This window comes from Protopterus annectens, chromosome 2.part1 (genome assembly GCF_019279795.1).
Source record: "Protopterus annectens isolate FY-2018-M chromosome 2.part1, PAN1.0, whole genome shotgun sequence".
Lineage (NCBI taxonomy): Eukaryota > Metazoa > Chordata > Ceratodontiformes > Protopteridae > Protopterus > Protopterus annectens.
Window position 1 is genome coordinate 144,073,131 of NC_056729.1, and position 18,610 is coordinate 144,091,740.

The following is an 18,610-nucleotide window of genomic DNA, read 5'->3' on the forward strand; positions in this document are numbered from 1 at the left end:
ACATGTACATTCCAGCAGGGTGCACTGTTGATGCATTTTAACATAAGCAAACCTCACAAATAAATTTTCAGCACAAGCATCCATACAAATACGTTTGACATACAAATGACATAGAATTATTTACAAAATTAAAATTAGCTGTGCTGGCACAAGTCATACATCTACTGCCTTACTTCTGGCATGGCTGGCAGTACCTTCTATCTTTATACAAACTTCACTTACAGCTTCTTGGGTATATAACTTTATTTAAAATATTAGTAGCCCCACTGCTGTTCTACATATATCATCATGTACCAGGAGCCCACTTGTGTTACTGGCACCAGAGAAGTAACAAATTGTTATATCAGTTCATATGGAATACCTATAGATGGATACTATTGAAATGGGTTTGCAAAACACCACCAAGAGACTTAGTATTAGGTATCCCTAACTGGTGTTGTGGTACTGCAGGCTTTATAGTCATTCAGTTACTCAATTATGACAAAGTAGTCCCACAGTCTGGACCCAAATTGAACCAAATTTCTTGAGAGTTGAGTCACCTTGGGCATAGAGTGTTATGGTAGGATATTTCCCAGTGACTTACCCTGCTGGCACAAACTAGCAGAGACCTGGGACACTCTCCATTATTTAACCATTGTCTCCTCAGCTCAAATATGTGTGGATCCATAATCCACCTCTGAGGATACCCCATATTGCACATCAATGAACTTCCAGCCAGGGCCAGGGGATGGGAGTTGAAGGGAATTCATTGTCTTGAAGACCTAGTGAAGGTGGTGGGAAATACTAAACTTTTTACATCCTTTCAATACCTTAAGAAGCATTGAAATCTTTCCCCAAAGATCATTGGAAACATTTAACCATTAGATATGCATTGATGCATTCTCCTCTGAAATGCAAGCTGGGTCCCCCCCCCCCCCACAACCAATTCTGTTAACAATGATCTCTAAAGAATACATGCACATGCATGCCTAGAAACTTCAAAATGGCTGATATGTACTTGACTATTCTTCAGAGAGACATTCATAAAATTAAGGACACATTTGTCAGCCAAGTGCAATAGATAGACCTTAACAACAGCTCTAACCCTTCTATTTATTCCTCAGACATTCTAATAATTAGCTCAAGCAAATGGCCCTATATGAAAAAGCTTACTTTTCTGGCTGGGTGGGTCTTGGGTAGAAAACAGAAATGATAACTACTCTAATATCTTTATATTCTGCTGCCCCTTGTGTCACTGTATGCTAGATTAAATTTCTACATTTTGGTCATGACCCCCTGGTCCAGCTTCTTTGGGACTGTCTGATATGTGGCTACAACTGATAATTGGTGAGATGATCTCTCTCAATCCATTGTATTTCTTGCCATTAACTGACCCTTCTTGGGTAGAGCAAGGAGTATATTTGAAATCATGATTAATTTTTTATGTGTTCTCTACAGCAAGAACTTACATTGTGCATGAATGGCCTACATCTCAAAACCTTAATCTTAGGGAGCTAAAAAATGGATATGCATGGTAGGCTCTTGGGTGTAGCCCAGGTCTATCAACAGTGTATACTACCAATAAAATCTCTCAACCAGTCATACAATGGTTAAGGGCCTTGCTAGAAATATGTTGTGACAAATCCGACCCAATATGTTCTTTCCATTCTTTAATTTCTATTAGTAGTAATTATATAAAGATATAATCCTTGCTATCTTACTACGGTGAGCAATGGCTTGAGCTGCATTGCATCATAAGTTATTATTTGACTTGGTTGACTGTATGGCTAAATTGTTTATATGGTTGTAAATTTTTTTTATGTCAGTTTTTCAAAGCTGTGTCTAAGTTTGCTGACAATAAAGTATTGGAAAAAACTAAATAAATAAACCATCACAACTTCTACTGAAGAACCACTAACTCTGAAGATGCAAAAATAATGCACTGGAAGTCATTTTCATTTTTCTTTAATTTGTATTGTTCCATTTGACTAATTAAAGAATTGGCATAACCCATACCCACCTAGGGCTAATGTAGAAACCTGTAATGATAGACTGGTTTATCCATACACACCACATTGATGAACACTGAAACATGCTGATCTGGTACTGGTTAACACAAAAAAGAACAACTCAAATACTACTCTGTTAAAGAAGTGAGAGACTATTAACACCATTGTTTTTGTTCTTTGGCAAAATATCCCAGCTGGACAGATGGACCGGATCACAAGACTAGCTTTCCAGTATTTCTCCCTATAAAAAAGTAATGTCTTTTGGCTTTTCTCGGTTAGGGGTCACCACAGCGGAACTCTGCTCCACTAATGATTGGCAGTGGATTTTTACGGTGCCGAGTTACCAGCCTGATGCCCAACCTTCAAAGAAGGCACACCAATTCACGCATGCACCTACCTGCATGTCTTTAAACATCACTCAACCACAAGGAGGACATGCAGACTCCACACAGAAGGTACTCCAGCCGAGAATCGATGGGAGAACCTCTTACTGTGAGGCAACAACTTTAACCGCTGTACCACCGCGGCCTCACTCCAGTATTTCTCCCTATAAAATCTGAAAATGTTAACAAGTATAATTTATAACATCCATTTTATACTATCTAGAGAAAATGCTTTACTTTTAACCAGCTGATCACCTTAACAAGACATACGACAAAAAGATATGATCACTTATTTTAACATTGTAGATTTTCTTATAAAAGTGTGAATCCTTTTTTCTCTTTTTTTTTACTCAAATGATTTTTATTTTGATGAAATAACACAATAATTTAATACATTCATAACATTCAATAACTATTTACAGTATTTACATTCAGCCTGACAAAAAGGATTCAGATAAAAACATTTGTAGTTAAATAATATGTTAATATATAAATATATAATATATAAACTATGATAGTTAAGAAGAGATTGGTTCCATCTGCAGGGTATCAATCAAATTCAAAACTTTCCTCCACAGTCTATTAACCAATGGCTTAGGAAAAGTTCTTAAGTCTTTAGTTCATTTCTCCTTTAGTACACATTTCTTCAGTGATGATAGGAATTCCTCCATTGTGGGTGCTACATTAGAGTTCCATCTTCTAGTTATACATTTTCTGGCTATTGCTAACATTGTCCACAACAAATACAGGTAATCTTTATTCATACTACTACTATTAACAACAATCAATAAAATTAAAGACTTTGTCAAAATAAATATATCAGTATAGATAGCTTGAAGAAATTGGTTAATCTCATTCCAGTATGGATTAATATTAGTACAGTCATAAAAAATATGAGACCAGTCAGCATTAGTGGACAGATGACATCTCCAACATAACTTGCTGTTTGAAGGGTTCATTTTTGAGAGTTTCTCATGTGTCAAAAAGGATCTGTGTAGAAATTTCCAAAGAAAATCCACCAGAATTGTGAGTAAGAAGTTAGTTTAAATGAAAATAAAATGTTTGTTTTATCTTCCAATTATAATGATACTTGAAACCCTTTAGTTAGATATTGCCAGTAAGAATTTTTAGGATCTGTCTTATAGACAATTAAAATGTTATATAGATATGATAATTCATTCTGAACATTGATATTATATAGAATTCCAAAAATCCAGTTTATAATTTTTGGTACGGTTTTGAATGATGAGTTATATATTATTCTACACAGATCCTTAGTATATGCTGTGACACTCTGAAGAGCCAATCAGTCTTTAGGGGATAGGCCATAAGTTGACAATATACTTTGTGTGTTCAAAGCTTGTTGGTTTTCAATACATTGCAACCAACAAAATATGTTATTATTTTTCCATAAATCTAAAATCTCTCTATGTGTTTTATCAGGGAAATCCATTGTAATAGTAAATGGTAATAAACATCTATGCCACAGTTTTATATCTAAATGTGTGTTAATGAATTTTCTAAACACATCATAAATATTATTTATTAGTGTTAGTTTAGTTAATTTTGTTGTACTATACTGTAAATTTAAACTTAAATAGTGCCATATCTTATCTTTGTCAATTACCAAAGCATTCTTTGATAAACAATTTTCATGCATCAGTATGATGGAGTGTAACTGTTTCCAATTGGAAGAGTATCTAGGATTTATCCAATTCATCACTATTTTAATTATAGATGCCTTTATATAAGTTTCAATCTCTGGGAATTTTACTCCCCCCCCATTTCCTGATATGATGAGAATATGCCACTCTATTTATTTTGGGGTACCATAGGAATTTCATCAGAGTTGAAGTGATTTCTTTAAGGATTTTCTTTCCTGGTGGAAATATAAGGGCTTGTGCTATATATAATATTTTAGGTAACAAAACCATTTTTATCAGTTGTAACATATCAAATGTTATAAACAAATTATTCCATTTGCTTATTAATGTCTTGATTAACTCTATGGCTTTAGCATAGTTAAGCCATAAGATTTCCTCTATATTCTTGCCTAGGACTATTCCTTAATAGTCTAGAGTTGAAACTTGGTTTCCAATAATATGATTAACTGGAACTTGTATGTTCTTTTTTTATTTAATAATAAATATTTTGATTTAGATTTGTTGAAGGGGAGTCCTAAGATTTTTTAGAAATTTGTTATTACTATATCCACTTCACCTAACACTTCCTTAGAGTTGGGTAAAGTAAGTAAGACATCATTAGCAAACATCATTATTTTAGAAATATATTGCTCATATATATTTATACCTCTTATCTTTGGGTTATTACATATTAAAATGGCAAGTATTTCTATGGCCAGAGCAAATAGGATAGGGGACAGGGGACATCCTTGTCAAGTACCGCTAATGATTTGGATTGCTTTGGAAGTAAAGTGACCTAATTTGACATATGCTAGATTATTTTCATCGATTTTCTTCATCATTGTTATAAAACAGGGAGGGGTCAAATAACTATAAGACTTTAAATAAATAACCCCAATTTAAGGAGTCAAAGGCCTTTTGAATATCTGGACCTATTATCAATGATTCGTGGTTTCCTCTATTGAGGTAATCTATCAGAGTTAATACTCTTTTAATATATCCTGTTATGTATGAAACCAGTTTGGTCTTCATTAATTATTTTAATATGGGTATTTTCAATCTATTGGCCATAATTGACATAAATAGTTTATAATCATTATTTAACAAAGAAATTGAGCTATATGAGTTGCAATGATTAGGGTCCTCATTCTCTTTTAATATAGGGGAAATTAGAGAATATCTCCAAGAAGGAGGACTATTTGCTAATGTTTGAACTTCAAGAAAGGTTTTATGTAAGAGAGAGATTATAGAAGAAGGGAACAATCTATAAATTTCTATAATTAAGCCAGCTATTCCAGGTGCTTTATTAGATTTGCTTCCTTTAATCCCATCTATAATTTCTTTTTGAAAAGTAGGTTTTTGTAGATCTAACTTAAGTTCCTCAGGAATTCTTGTTATATTGGGAACTATATTCTCTAACTTCTCACATTCATTTGTACCTATTTTATCTTTGTGATGCTCTGCATAATGACAATTAAAAGCCTCAAGAATGTCCCCTATGTCTGAGACTTTTTTCATGAAAGATATTATCAATGTTATTAATTTCTGGTTGTATCTCAACTTTCATAGATAGGTTATGAAGATGCTTAGCACAGGCAACATAAGAATTTAATTTCAGTTTTTCCATAGCTAAATTAGTTTTATGGGATAATATGTCATTGTATTTCTTATTTGCTTCTTCTATGTTCCTCTTGTTATCTGTAGCAATTACATTTTTATTAGATTTAAGAGATAATATTTGATTTTAGAGTTGCTGAAACTCTGAGTCCCATTCTTTAATTTTATTTTTGAACCAGCTAATGGTTTTGCCATATAGATAGGCCTTAAGAGAATCCCAAACCATAACTGTGTTTGCTTCAGGTTTATAATTAATCTCTAAGAAAAGCTGAAGTTCAGAAGTTATCCAAGATTTAAAGTATTTAATTTTTGTGATATATGAAGGAATTCTTAAAGTAATAACTAACTGATTGAATTCCAAGTGTATTGTTAACAACAGGGAATTATGATCTAAAAAGGGACAAGGTGGCATTGAAAAAAATCAAGATTTTAGAATAAAAATCTTGTGAGATATACATTATATCTATTCTAGTTTGGGTATCGTGTCTATATTCCTGGTGTGAGAATAGTAAAGAATTTAGTCCAAAAGCATTACAGGTATCTTTTAATTTAAGCATTTCTGTCCATTTTTTTAACTGTTTGGCTGAGGACAATAATCTAGGAGATTTCCTATTAGTAATTTCTGTAATATCTGTGATACAATTGAAATCACCTCCTATTATAATATTACCTTTAGAAGTAGTTATAATAAAGTCTAAGTGTTTCTTAGCTAGTTCAACCCCCATACCCGGGAACCAGTATAAATTAACCAAGGTCCAAATTTTATTATTAAACTTAAGTATAACTAAGGCCATGAGTCCATCATTATCTACATGTTTGTAAATAATTTGGGGATTTAAGAAAGTATTTTTCCATAGAATTGTTACTCTTCAGGACTTATTTTTATAAGAAGATTGAGCAAGTATTGTGTATTGCTTAGGGTCCTACATAAATTTGTCATTTATTTTAAAGTGTGTCTCTTGGAGAAAAACTACTTGAGCCTTGTTTAGTTTAAGATACCTAAGTAGGTTGGCTCTCCTATATGGATTGTTTAAGCCATTAGTATTTAAGGATATCAAAGTTAAATCCATATCAGAATTCTTTAAAGTTAATAATAAAGGAACTTGTATTAATAGAATCCTGTATACATAATACTCTTCCTGAATAGACAATAGAATATCAAATTTTGTATTTCTATTTATCTCAATCTAAATATCTCCATGAAAGATAAAAGTAAAACAACTGTGTCAGGTATTTAAAAACTAGAAAAACAGTTAAATAACAAAAGAATTTGCACATTTCACTTTGATATAAACTTTAATACACCCTATACATGGAATGAAATACATTCCTAGTCTAGCAAACAAAATTAAATCTGCTAGCCTACCTATCCCAACCATCACCCTTTGTTGGTTCGAGCCCATGAAAACAAAGTAAAAAATGGAGACTATATTATAAATTAAGAGAAAAATAGTAGTGATAAACAACTAATCAGATATTAATTCCAGTTAGGTTTTAAAGATGAGTTACATACACTATTATTAGAAACATTAAACATTTATATAGTAATTATTCACTAAGGAAGCAAGAGACATATTAGGATATATATAATCTGAATTTAGTGCTTAATAGACTAAGGAAGCATTAGCTTTATTAACAATGTAAATGATTACCCACAATACCTAAGCATGTCATCTGTATTAGTTCTATAAAGACTTCAAAATGGCAGAAGAAATCAAAGAATCATTTAGCATTTGTATTTACTTCTGAATAAATCTTATCATGACAAACTCCCAATAAATAAAAACATCACAAGAATTGGGTGTTAGCACATAGTGAGTATGTGTCATTCCCAAAAGATGTTAACATAGATTTTTAGAAATATTCTATAAAATATATTTGTCCTTAATTAACTCCTAAAGTTTTAAAATAGCAGATGTTTAAATAACTGACTAAAATCAATAATAATGAACTGACATCAGTTAAAATGACAAAAATTAGTAAAAAAACATTATTTATATAAAACTTACTATGGATAACAGTTCTTAAAAGTGAATGACTCAAAGACAAAATTAAGATAGAGATAGCTGTAAATATCTACCATAGTAATAGGGTAATACTGAAACTCATAACTTGTTTGTTGTGTTATCACAAGTCATAGATATTACTGAGCTCTTTCCCTGTCATAAAGTGCTAATATACTAAAAGACATGACTTTATAATAGTTGAAAACATGCCATCTGAAATATAAATAATATCTAGGATACAATAAGGAAATCAACATATTAAATGCAAAGTAATTATAGTTCAATCACAATTATTCATACATATATGTGCTAGGATTTAGTATGCTGTTTGAGTATCCATACAGTTATTACCATTAGTCACAAGCATTTCCTGTAAATGTATAAGCCTATACTAAACACTTGCTAACTGCATAGGAAAGATATTTATAAAAGATCTATTTACAAAAAACTCCAGTATATTCACTAGAAATAGTGGCTATAATTAACTGTTTACACGAAAAAATAACATGTCTGTATATATTTGATCACAAAATATAGTCACTATTATAAAAGGGAACCATGAATATGTTTGCAGACAGTGTAGCTCATAATTCTTGTAAAAAAAAGCCTACTATGCTATATTAACCAATCAGAGACTTAACATTCACAGTTAGGCTTGCATATACACATTAGATGTAATGTAATCTGATCTGCATACATAGAATGCATGATGTCATGAGCTAAGTAAGAAAGCTTCACTTCTTAGATTTCAAACTGACATTTTCTCACCCAGCATACTACACAGTACAGTTTCCTCACCTCACTTTAACTGTGTCACAAAGTCTGCTTATTTACAGTAACAAATGCAACATTTAACTGTTAGATACTCCAAACAGTAAAATAACATTCAATGCCAATGAGAGAGAAAACAGTACTTTAACATTAAACTCTACAGGAAACATAACTTGTAACCATTTTAAAAACTTGTGCCATAAAACATACAAGCATAACACTGTCAGAGAGACCCAATTTATGTCAAAAGCCGGCAAACAGCTTTTTATTCACACAGGTACCAATATATATTCTGAAACAATCAGAAATTATAAATATTAAAAAAAACTAGTTAATATATACTAAATCATAGATATACCCTGTTATCCCATGTATCCAAAACAGTTTTTATAAATAATCTAAGCAGTGACTATGGCTGTGTAATAACTCAGAAGAACATTTAGCAGGGCAAAGGGATATATATTATTTGAAATAAAGCATGTCAACTTAAGGTCATAAAAGCAAAGATTATATCACTCAATAAACCAGTAATATTAATATACTAAAAACATAAACAGTTATTTAATTTGTATATGAACAAAAAAAGTATAGAAATGAAAAAGCAAAAAGAGAAAGAAAAGCAATAAGAAAAATACTGTCATGACATACCTTACTTGAAGATTTAACAAGTATAAAACAAATTAAAGTCCAGTTGCAGTAGATGCTTTGAGAGATTTAGTGGGAACAGCAATCTTTGACTCAGTTTTTTATTTTTCCTTTTTAACATCAGTCCAAGAAGATTTATCAGTAACTCTCTTCAGAGATGCAGATGCCCATTCCATATCTTCAAGTAAGGAAATAATGTTACTGTTTTTAATAAAGGCAGTGGCTTCCTCTAGGGCATTAAATGATTTCATTTCATTCTGATATAGAATTTTTATTCTGGCAGGAAAGACAAGCTGAGCTTTGATGTTTTTCTGCTTTAACACTTTTATTAATGGCCAGGCTTTTTTCCTCATTATCAAACCTAATTGGGTTTTGATTAAATTTTAATGGACTTTTCCTCCAGGCAGATTTTAGGACCATCTCCTTGTCCAAATAAGATAGAAACATTATGACTATTGATCTGAGAGGAGTAGAGGAAGATGTTGACACTGGATTTTCTAAAGCTCTATGAGCCCTTTCAATACCAAATAACAGACCCTCCTTTAAATCTAAAATCTCTGGAATCCAGGTATTCAGAAAATAAATATCTTCTCCTTCAGCTCTCTCAAGGATACCAAAAATCTTTATATTTGACCTTCTCTCCCTGTTTTCCAGGTCATCCACTTTATTGAGAAGCCAAATGTTTTGTTTGATGAGAAAATCTTTCTGGCTTTCTTCTTCCTTCATTCTTCCATCAAGATCATTCAGGGATGCTTCTAAGTGTGTTATTCTGGATTGATGCTGCTGTATAAGTTCCTTGAGAGAATCTGTTTGTTTCTGACAATTTTCTTTGAGGTTTTGTAAATTCTCCTTAAAATCATCCATTTTTAGTTAGAGTTCTTGTAGAGCAGATGTCACAAGCTGCATTTCTTTTTTTAAAGCCATGTCAGAATGAGAAGTATTCGAAGTGCTCATGTCCACAAATGATATATTCTCCTTTATAGTGTGACAGGAAAAAACTTTCCTAAGTTCACCAAAGTTACTAATAATATAGTTTATACTTTCATCTAACAATTCTAAGTATTTTTGCTAAAATAAAATAAGTTATTTCCTGCTTTTTATATTAGTTTCATAGAGCTCTGAAAAACTGCTGCTATTAGTTGGCCATCTTGGCTCCGCCTGAATCCTTTTTTCTCAATGTCTTTTAATAACTCTTGTCTATACCATATTTATTTACTGCATGTCAAATTCACCCCAGATTCCTCAGAAAAGTAGCAACCAAGCTCTAAGTTTTACACACTCAGGTGGGGCAGATACAGTTATAGTTTTATTTATACTGTTGCCATCTGGTATTTAGATTTATGTAATATACTGTGCACTGATGATTATCCAGGTGGTGATTTATGGTCTTTGGAGGTTTATATTGTCTGTTTATTACTTTGGTGGATCTGATGAAGTCTACACGAAAACAGCACGTAACTTAATGGAAATATATTGCTACCACATTTACCTCAGCTGTTGAACTATTTTAAGGGAAGGGTGCCCATGCAGGACTTGCTCACTTTTGATGTTTATTACTTTGGTGGATCTGATGAAGTCTACATGAAAACAGCACGTAACTTAATGTAAATATATTGCTACCTGATGAAGTGTTGCTCTCATTTGCCTCACCTGGACTTTTTTGTATATTGCTACCACATTTACCTCAGCTGTTGAACTATGTTAAGGGAAGGGTGCCCATGCAGTACTTGCTCACTTTTGATCGGCCCAAATTTGTTCAACATGCAAATTAAGGTGCAGGAAGACAGGCCAATTGTCTCCTGATGTGTCTAGATACGTGAGAGTCCAAGGTGCATATTAAGGTATGGGCAGGTAGGTCAGTCACGTCTCAATGTGTCTTGACCAAAAAACCCTCCTTTCTGAACACAACTCCACTGAGCATTGTAAAAGCATGTATATAAGTTGAACTGACTCAGGATGTCACTGAGCATTCATCCATCGAATAATAAGAATAAAGCTTTTATTTGGAAACTGTTTCATAGATACTTCTCATAAACACAAAATGGCAGGCAGATAAACTTAGTAATAAGAAAATACAGCAACAGCCTGATGTGCCTTTCCAGTAAAATAATTTGTTGGGGGCAGGGCAGTGACACTAATTCAGAGATCCAGAATCAAAACCTAATGAAGAAAATTATCATAGAAGTTACAAAATGGGGTTAGAATTTTATTATGGTTAGATGGTTAAAAAAAAGGTTTCTGCTACCAGAAATTTCACCCAACAATGGATAAAAAGAAAACTGATACTATAAGATATGTTAGTATAGGAACTGAAGGTAAACTGACAGGAAGCTGTGAAAAAAAAGTAATCGCAAGATAGATATCCACAGAGAGTTAGCAAAAATGGAGGGGATGGAAATACAAGTACAAGGGCAGTTAAGAGTGGACCCTCAGAGAGAAGAAAGTGCAGGGAGTACTAAAAGTGTTATAGAGAAATGTAGAGTTCTTAAACACATTTTTGTCAAAGTGAAAAGAAAAATAAAAAAGGAAAGTTTTTGACAGACCTTCACAGCTCTGCACAGCAAGACAATTATGGTGAAACAACATGAGAGTTGACTATAACTAGATTAAACACAGAAAATATGCTTAATGTGCTATTTTCTAAATGAGAAGAAGAATGTGATTGGTATGGCTGAGAAACGAAAACAGATATATTAAACAGATACATTAATTAAGTTATTTCCAACCACAGATTTCAAGACATTAGCTCATTTAATGTTAAACAACTCACCTTCAGCTTTCCAGGGAAAACACATATCATGAAAAAAACATAGTTGATTATTATTTTGAAAAAAATAAGCATACAGTCAAGTTCAGCATAGAATGCCATAAGGCATCTTACATATTCTCTATGTTTTCTGCAAAATGAGATTGTATGGTTACATAATTGTTATCATGCCATTATAAATAGGGTAAACTAGCAGACTATTTTTCTAACAGTGGAGGAAAAGTTTATTTATTTGGTTTACTTATTTCTGCTGGGTGATCTGATCGGTGAACTGGTCGTCTGACCCTTTTAAGCCACAAACCTATCTCAGATGTGGTCAAAAAAAACAAACAGATGAGTCATATATACAATAGACTAGTGAAAAGGAGGTCTACATACATGTCAGAGACATAATGGAAGCTTGCAGACATAGCAGACATAGTAAAGATGTGATAGTTGAAGTTTTTACATATACATTTATTTATTTATTTGCTTGTTTGTTTAGGGTATCTGATCAAAGGACTACAAAGTCTGCATCTGTGTGATCAACACCATTTGGTCAACTGAAACAGATTGTTGACACATGCATGTGATCTCACAGTTAGTATGTATAATAACCAGGTGGTGGTGCAGGAGGCTTTGCCTCCCCCTGTGAAAACATTTGCATTTTCTTTAGCCTGCTCTGGGATAATCCACAAAGCATGCATACAATGTGTTGTTACATGTTTTGATGCAAGTAGACTGATATTCTTGTTGCCAATATTGCAGTCATTTGGCTAGCTGTTATCCTGCCATATATGGATTTATACATACATAAATAGATAGATAAATCTATAGACAGGTAGATATATCAGCCTTTGTAGAAAAATACAGTTATAACACATGAAATTAAATATATTATGTTATTATGTTAAAGGAAACTTCAGTGCTTGCTGCTTGTATTAACCATTGTCATTCATTAAATCAATGTTCCCTTAGGTAAGTACAGAGGAGCTCTGGGGGTAGAGGTGTTTATATGTGTGTGGTCATGTCTGTACAGGCTTGAATAAGTGTGTGTGCATGTGTCTGAGTGTGTGTGTGTGTGTGTGTGTGTGTGTGTGTGTGTGTGTGTGTGTGTGTGTGTGTTTGTGTGTATGTGTGTTTGCATGCATGTGTGTGTATTTGTGTGTATTTCTGAATGTGTATATATGTGTGTGAGTGTGCGTATTCTCACTACAAGGCTTAACAGTGCATTGGTCAATTCAGAGACATAGTAATGTGCCAGTAATGAGGTGGTTCTCAGTGTGGCTTTACAAAATCTCGCAAATGGAATTTCTCTCCATTGCTTTAACCGACTAGAAAATTGTTTGTAATTACTATGGAAGAATTCTCTGAATCATATGACCTGTCATTTCCAAAGGATAAGAAAACATTATTTTCAGGAGTGATGAAGGACAATGTATGAGAACTAACATGAGCATATGAGCTGACATCTATGAAATAAATGACCAAATATTTTATTGACGAATCCTTTGCTAGTAAAAATCTGTATTTATTTATTTATTTTATTTACTGTCTGGGTTAGATCCACTAGGTTAATGGCCTCTTTTCAAGTGAGACCTGGTTCATTAGGTTCTTAGGTGTATACTAGGCTAACAGCCACTAGGGCACTTAAAAGCCTCGCTGTGCAACCAAAATGTGACCGATAAATTTGATTTATGGGGGTGATTTACTGACTGCCTCTGTCCATCAGAGACATAGCAGCCAAACCAGGAGTGAATTTCCGATTAACCTTCCATTCCTCCAAGCTGAGCTTAAATAGGAATAGGGAGGTACTCTGCTTCACATGGATGGGGCGGGGGGGCTGTTACAGAGAACCTGTGTCTCTATAGCCGGCATTAGGCATAGGCCAACTAGGCAGCCGCCTAGGGCACCTTCCTAGCAGGAGCACTTTTTCAGTAATCTGGATGGTATAAGTAAACCAGGATGGGGGCACAGGATGGTGTGGGGGTGGGTGCTGTGGAGACCTTTTGCCTTGGGCACCAGTTGATCAAAGGCCGGTCCTGTCTCCAATATGTTCTATTTATGCTGCAAGCAAAATTTAGGTCTTTTAATCTAGTAGTTCTGATACTGTTTGTTTTGCAGATGTGCAAAAGGTTTCATCAAAACAGGAGAGGAGGAATGCCTTATATGCCAGGGAAAGGTCACCTGTCAGAAGTCTGTATGGTACCAAGTAAAGTGACAGGGCTTTGAGGTGATCAGCATAGAGCATTGTCTTTACTCCCTGTATTCTTTTTGTAAGGAACCTTTATAGACATTCCAGTTACTGCAATTGCCTGGTCACATACATAACGAAGGGGGTATTACATTCTATGGTGGGTCTGATGAGGGTATAGTATGGTGGTAATATGACCTGTCTGGACATAGAGCAACACAGAAGCATTTTCTTACTAGTTCACAGATGCCTGACTAGTAAATTAACTTTTAAGGGTATTTTATTGATGATGTAGTTACCTAGGGTAGCAGACTTCCCACAAAGTACTATAATACATATTATGCATCATAATCAATCAAGACTGGGTCTGAGATTACCTTTGTTTGGCATACAAGGCCATCTCAGACCTAGCCTTGATGGAGTTGCTGCATATCCATAAATCAAACTCCACTTGTGCAACCCACATGCAAGGCCTCAGCCTGGTCTGTGACATTAATAGAACTTGTTGCCGGGATATATTTGTGTTCCAAAGAATCCCCCATCTGTGGAATGGACTCCCTCTCCATGTCAAGCAAAGTACCTCACTAGCCCTCTTTAAGAGGAACCTGGTCGACTAGATGGGAAACAGAAAATACACCCATGAGATCTCAACTGTGTTCCTGCTGGACAGGGGAAACAGCTGATAACTTTGTGGGATCATGAGCAAAATTCATGACTAGGCTTATAAGGGCCTCTGGGCCAAAAGCCTATTATCATCTTATGAACCTATGAACCTATGATACTGAGTTTTAAGCCATGACTTTGGCACCAAGTGTATGTCCGTATTAGACCTTCCTGAGGGGAGTTTTCATCCCGGGGGGATTCAAAGATGGTGCCCAGTTTGCAACCATCTGCTGATGTGGTTAGCCGGAGGCCTTTGACATTGGCTTTGATAGGCTAGAAGTAAATGCCAAAGAGAAGTAGGCCTAGAATAGACCCCTGGGGGACTCCACTTGTAACCAACCTATTTGTGGAGGTGACATCACCAATTCTAACAATCTGGGTCCTATTAGTGAGCTAGCTAGCTATCCAGCATGTTATAAAGGGGTCTATATCTAGTTCTGCAGGTTTGCTGACAATGCAGTGTGTACAGTCTTCCCCTCATCCATTGCCTTAGTGACCTTTTCAAAAAGTCCAACAGATTCAGTAAGCATGATCTTTTTCTGCCAAATCCAAACTGGGATGAATCCAGTGTCTGGAGGTCTCCTCTAAAAATGCCTTTGTTGACAACTTTGATGATAATTCTTTCAATGGCTTTGTAAATAAGGCTAGTCAAACTAATGGCTCTGCAGTTTCTAGGATTTGTTGATGGTCATCCCTTATGAAGGGGAATGACCATCACAATCCTCCATTCACGAGGCACAAAACCTGTTTTAAGATGATAGTTAAATAATGACTACAGGGGTCCTGATAATTTGTATTTTAGACTATTCAGGAGTCATCCTGGGATGCTATTGGGGTCCATTGAGGCCATGTTCTTGGCCTCAGTGACTGCTGGCAGCACATACTCCCTAGTTATAGCTGGAAGCGATTTGTTTGAGGGTATTATTGTGGGGATGTTTGAGGGTGAGAGAAGGTGTAAAGTTGGAAGTGAATTTGTCCATTAGCAGCTTCACTATAATGCCAGGCTCCATTAACCACCAGTTCAGCACATTGTTGTGTGCTACCTTTGAGGCTTCTGACATTGCTGTACAATAACTTAGGGTCATCTTTCACCCAGAAGGATAGCTTATCCTCAAAGTTGGCTTTGCTTGACCTAATTAGCCCTCTTAGTTGCCTATTTACTTTGATGAGAATGTTTTTATCTTTATGGGAATTACCCTTCCTGTATTTGCCTTAATTTTTTCCTTTTGTTGTATTCCCTGTTTAATTTGGGATGCCACCAGGACATACCCCAATGGACAGTAAAATCAATAAGAAATTGTGTTTTGTGCTGAGGAAGGAGGATGTCGTGATAAAACCTATTGATGTAGCTACTTGAAGACAGGCTGAAAGGGCCTTTTGAGTCATACTCATAAGAATGTTTTAGAATCTCTTCCATAGCATTGGTAATGAACAGAAAAGATGGCAAATTTTATCCGAGCCATCATTTATCATTTCCAGTTGGATCCTCCATTGATGATTAAATTGACAAAGATCTGTTGCAGGTTTGCTACACCTCCTTAGATGAGGCAATAGCGGCAGTTATCACAAGTTTTTTTTTTTTCTGGCCCTTAGCTCAACAAGTTAGACATCCAGTCAGCTTTCAGATTGTTACCAGTCAAGGCAAGATTGGCCCTTGTTTGAGTTCTTTTTTTCTAGGAAAGTATTATTTTGAGGAAGTGGTGTTAGTGGGGTTCTCTACTGCTTGTTTCCCTTTTGAAGCATTCAGTACAGATCTTCACTGATGTTGGCAATGCAGGCCACTCACTCATAAAGTCATATACTACCTTGATAACTTCTTGATAGATAGGGAAGAATACAAAGAAATTACCAGAGAAGGCATGTTAAGCTTTATTAATTTATATCAGTAAATAGGTGTTCTCTTGGCTGCAGATAAGATCAAAGGGCCTTCACAACTAATTACAATTCTTGGGCCTTGATGTTGATACCATTGGCTTGGTCTTTTGTATTACAGCAAATGAACATACCAATTAGAAGTCATTGATTGATGAGTTTTTGTAAGTTAACAAGTCCACAGTCCATGAGGTAATAGAGCTTCATGGCCTTTCTAACTTTGCATTTTGGGCATTCACACCAGATAGGACATTTTTAGGAACAAAGTGACAAAGCTAAACACTACTAGGTTCAAGTCAGAAGCAGAGTTAAACGGATTTATGCCTATAGATGGTCTTTCTGTTAGCATGCAATGGAATTGCTCTTTGGCAATCAAACTGGACAGTTTCTAACACTGTACAATGACCCACAGATTCAGAAGCAGGCATTGAGGTGCATTAGCACAGTGCATTAGCCCACTAGGCCACTCAGATTTTGGGGGTATTTTTCATGAATGATGGTTGTTTGCAATCTGGCCCTCCACATGATTGGATGATAGGAAGCAGGACATTACTTTCATTCAAATATTTATCATTTGAGTGGTTACCCTAGTATGGAAAGAATATTTTATGAATAGTATGTCATTTTTGTTTCAGAAAACTAGGAGGTGATAACAGCTTTGTTAAAAGGTATTAATGATCCTAGGGGATACCCTCCATTTTGAGACTTTTGGTACTATTGAGCTTGCAAATTAATTGACTTTCTCAGCTGAAAGGATAATACTATTACTGATAGTTTATCCTGTTCTCAGATTTACAGATATCAAAAGCTATCTCCAGTTGTCCCCCAGTACACCACACTGATACCAGTAGGGGCCTGGACAGGGCTGAAGATTTGAAATTATTATTCAGTTCATAGGCACTGAGTGACAAGAGGGCTTAGTCCTCAGGCCTTATTTAAGTCAAGTGTCTTACCTCAAATTTTCCGCTGCAAAAAGAAATGCATCTGTTTCTGTCATCACCTACCTGCATGAAAGACACTTACTAAAGAAAAGCAGTTAGCCCCATGCAAATACATTTGTCAGCCCTTGCATGGTTGGCTAGACTAATTGGTCTCACTGACATCAAGAACCACTGGTTGGTCCAGGCTGAGATAACATTAAGGCTACACTGTCATCTAGATTGATTATTTCTTCTTATCAAATTCCCTAAAATGTATTTAATGATATATCTTTTACAAATTTTACTTGAAAGCCTACCATGCAATGTATATACTCAATATAGTTGTTTTTGTTACATATTTGTATTGTGTTTTTAAGGAAATATATGGAAATTTATTTTTTCTCTATTATCTGCAATTCTGAAAATTATTGATTTCTTACTGGATTGATGATTATTTACTCATGATAAATACAAAGTTATGTTATTTATATTGTCTTTAATATGTATTCAGTAAAAAGATATATTTTCAGATCACAAAAGGTCCATATATAACTCATTCCTAGTCACCATCATTTTAGGTGTTTGGGACATAACAAAAGACTTTCACACTTTCACAGTATGTTCATCCCTTTGCACATGAAAATATGCAGGTGCATTCAAAATTAGCAAACTATTGCAACATTTATATTGGAAAGATGCTATAACTGTCATGGAATATGTCATTGTTTGGATGAAGAAATCAAGAGCAAACCAACCCATTCAGGGCCAGTCAGTGTGTTTAGTTGAATCATAAGCTTACATAACATGTGCAGTCCATTGAGCAATGATATTGCATTAGTTAATTATTGTTAAATTACCTTAGTGATCTGTTTTCAGCTTCCTTTAGTCCAATTAATTATATCCAGGAATGTAAAAGTTACACTGGGCAAGTTATTATTGAGTCAAGGAATTTCACCAACAGGTTTATCCTCTCATTCCTGTAGGATCAGGAGAACCTCAGATTTAGGTAATCTGGGCCATTCTGTTCAAGTCTTAAAATAGACAGTATTCTTCTTATTCCATCCTCACATATGTCAGGAGTTAACATGAGCTTTGTCTTTTCAACAAACAATTCATGGCTCAAGTACACCAGGAATAAGAAGTTTGTTCATAGGTTCATAGG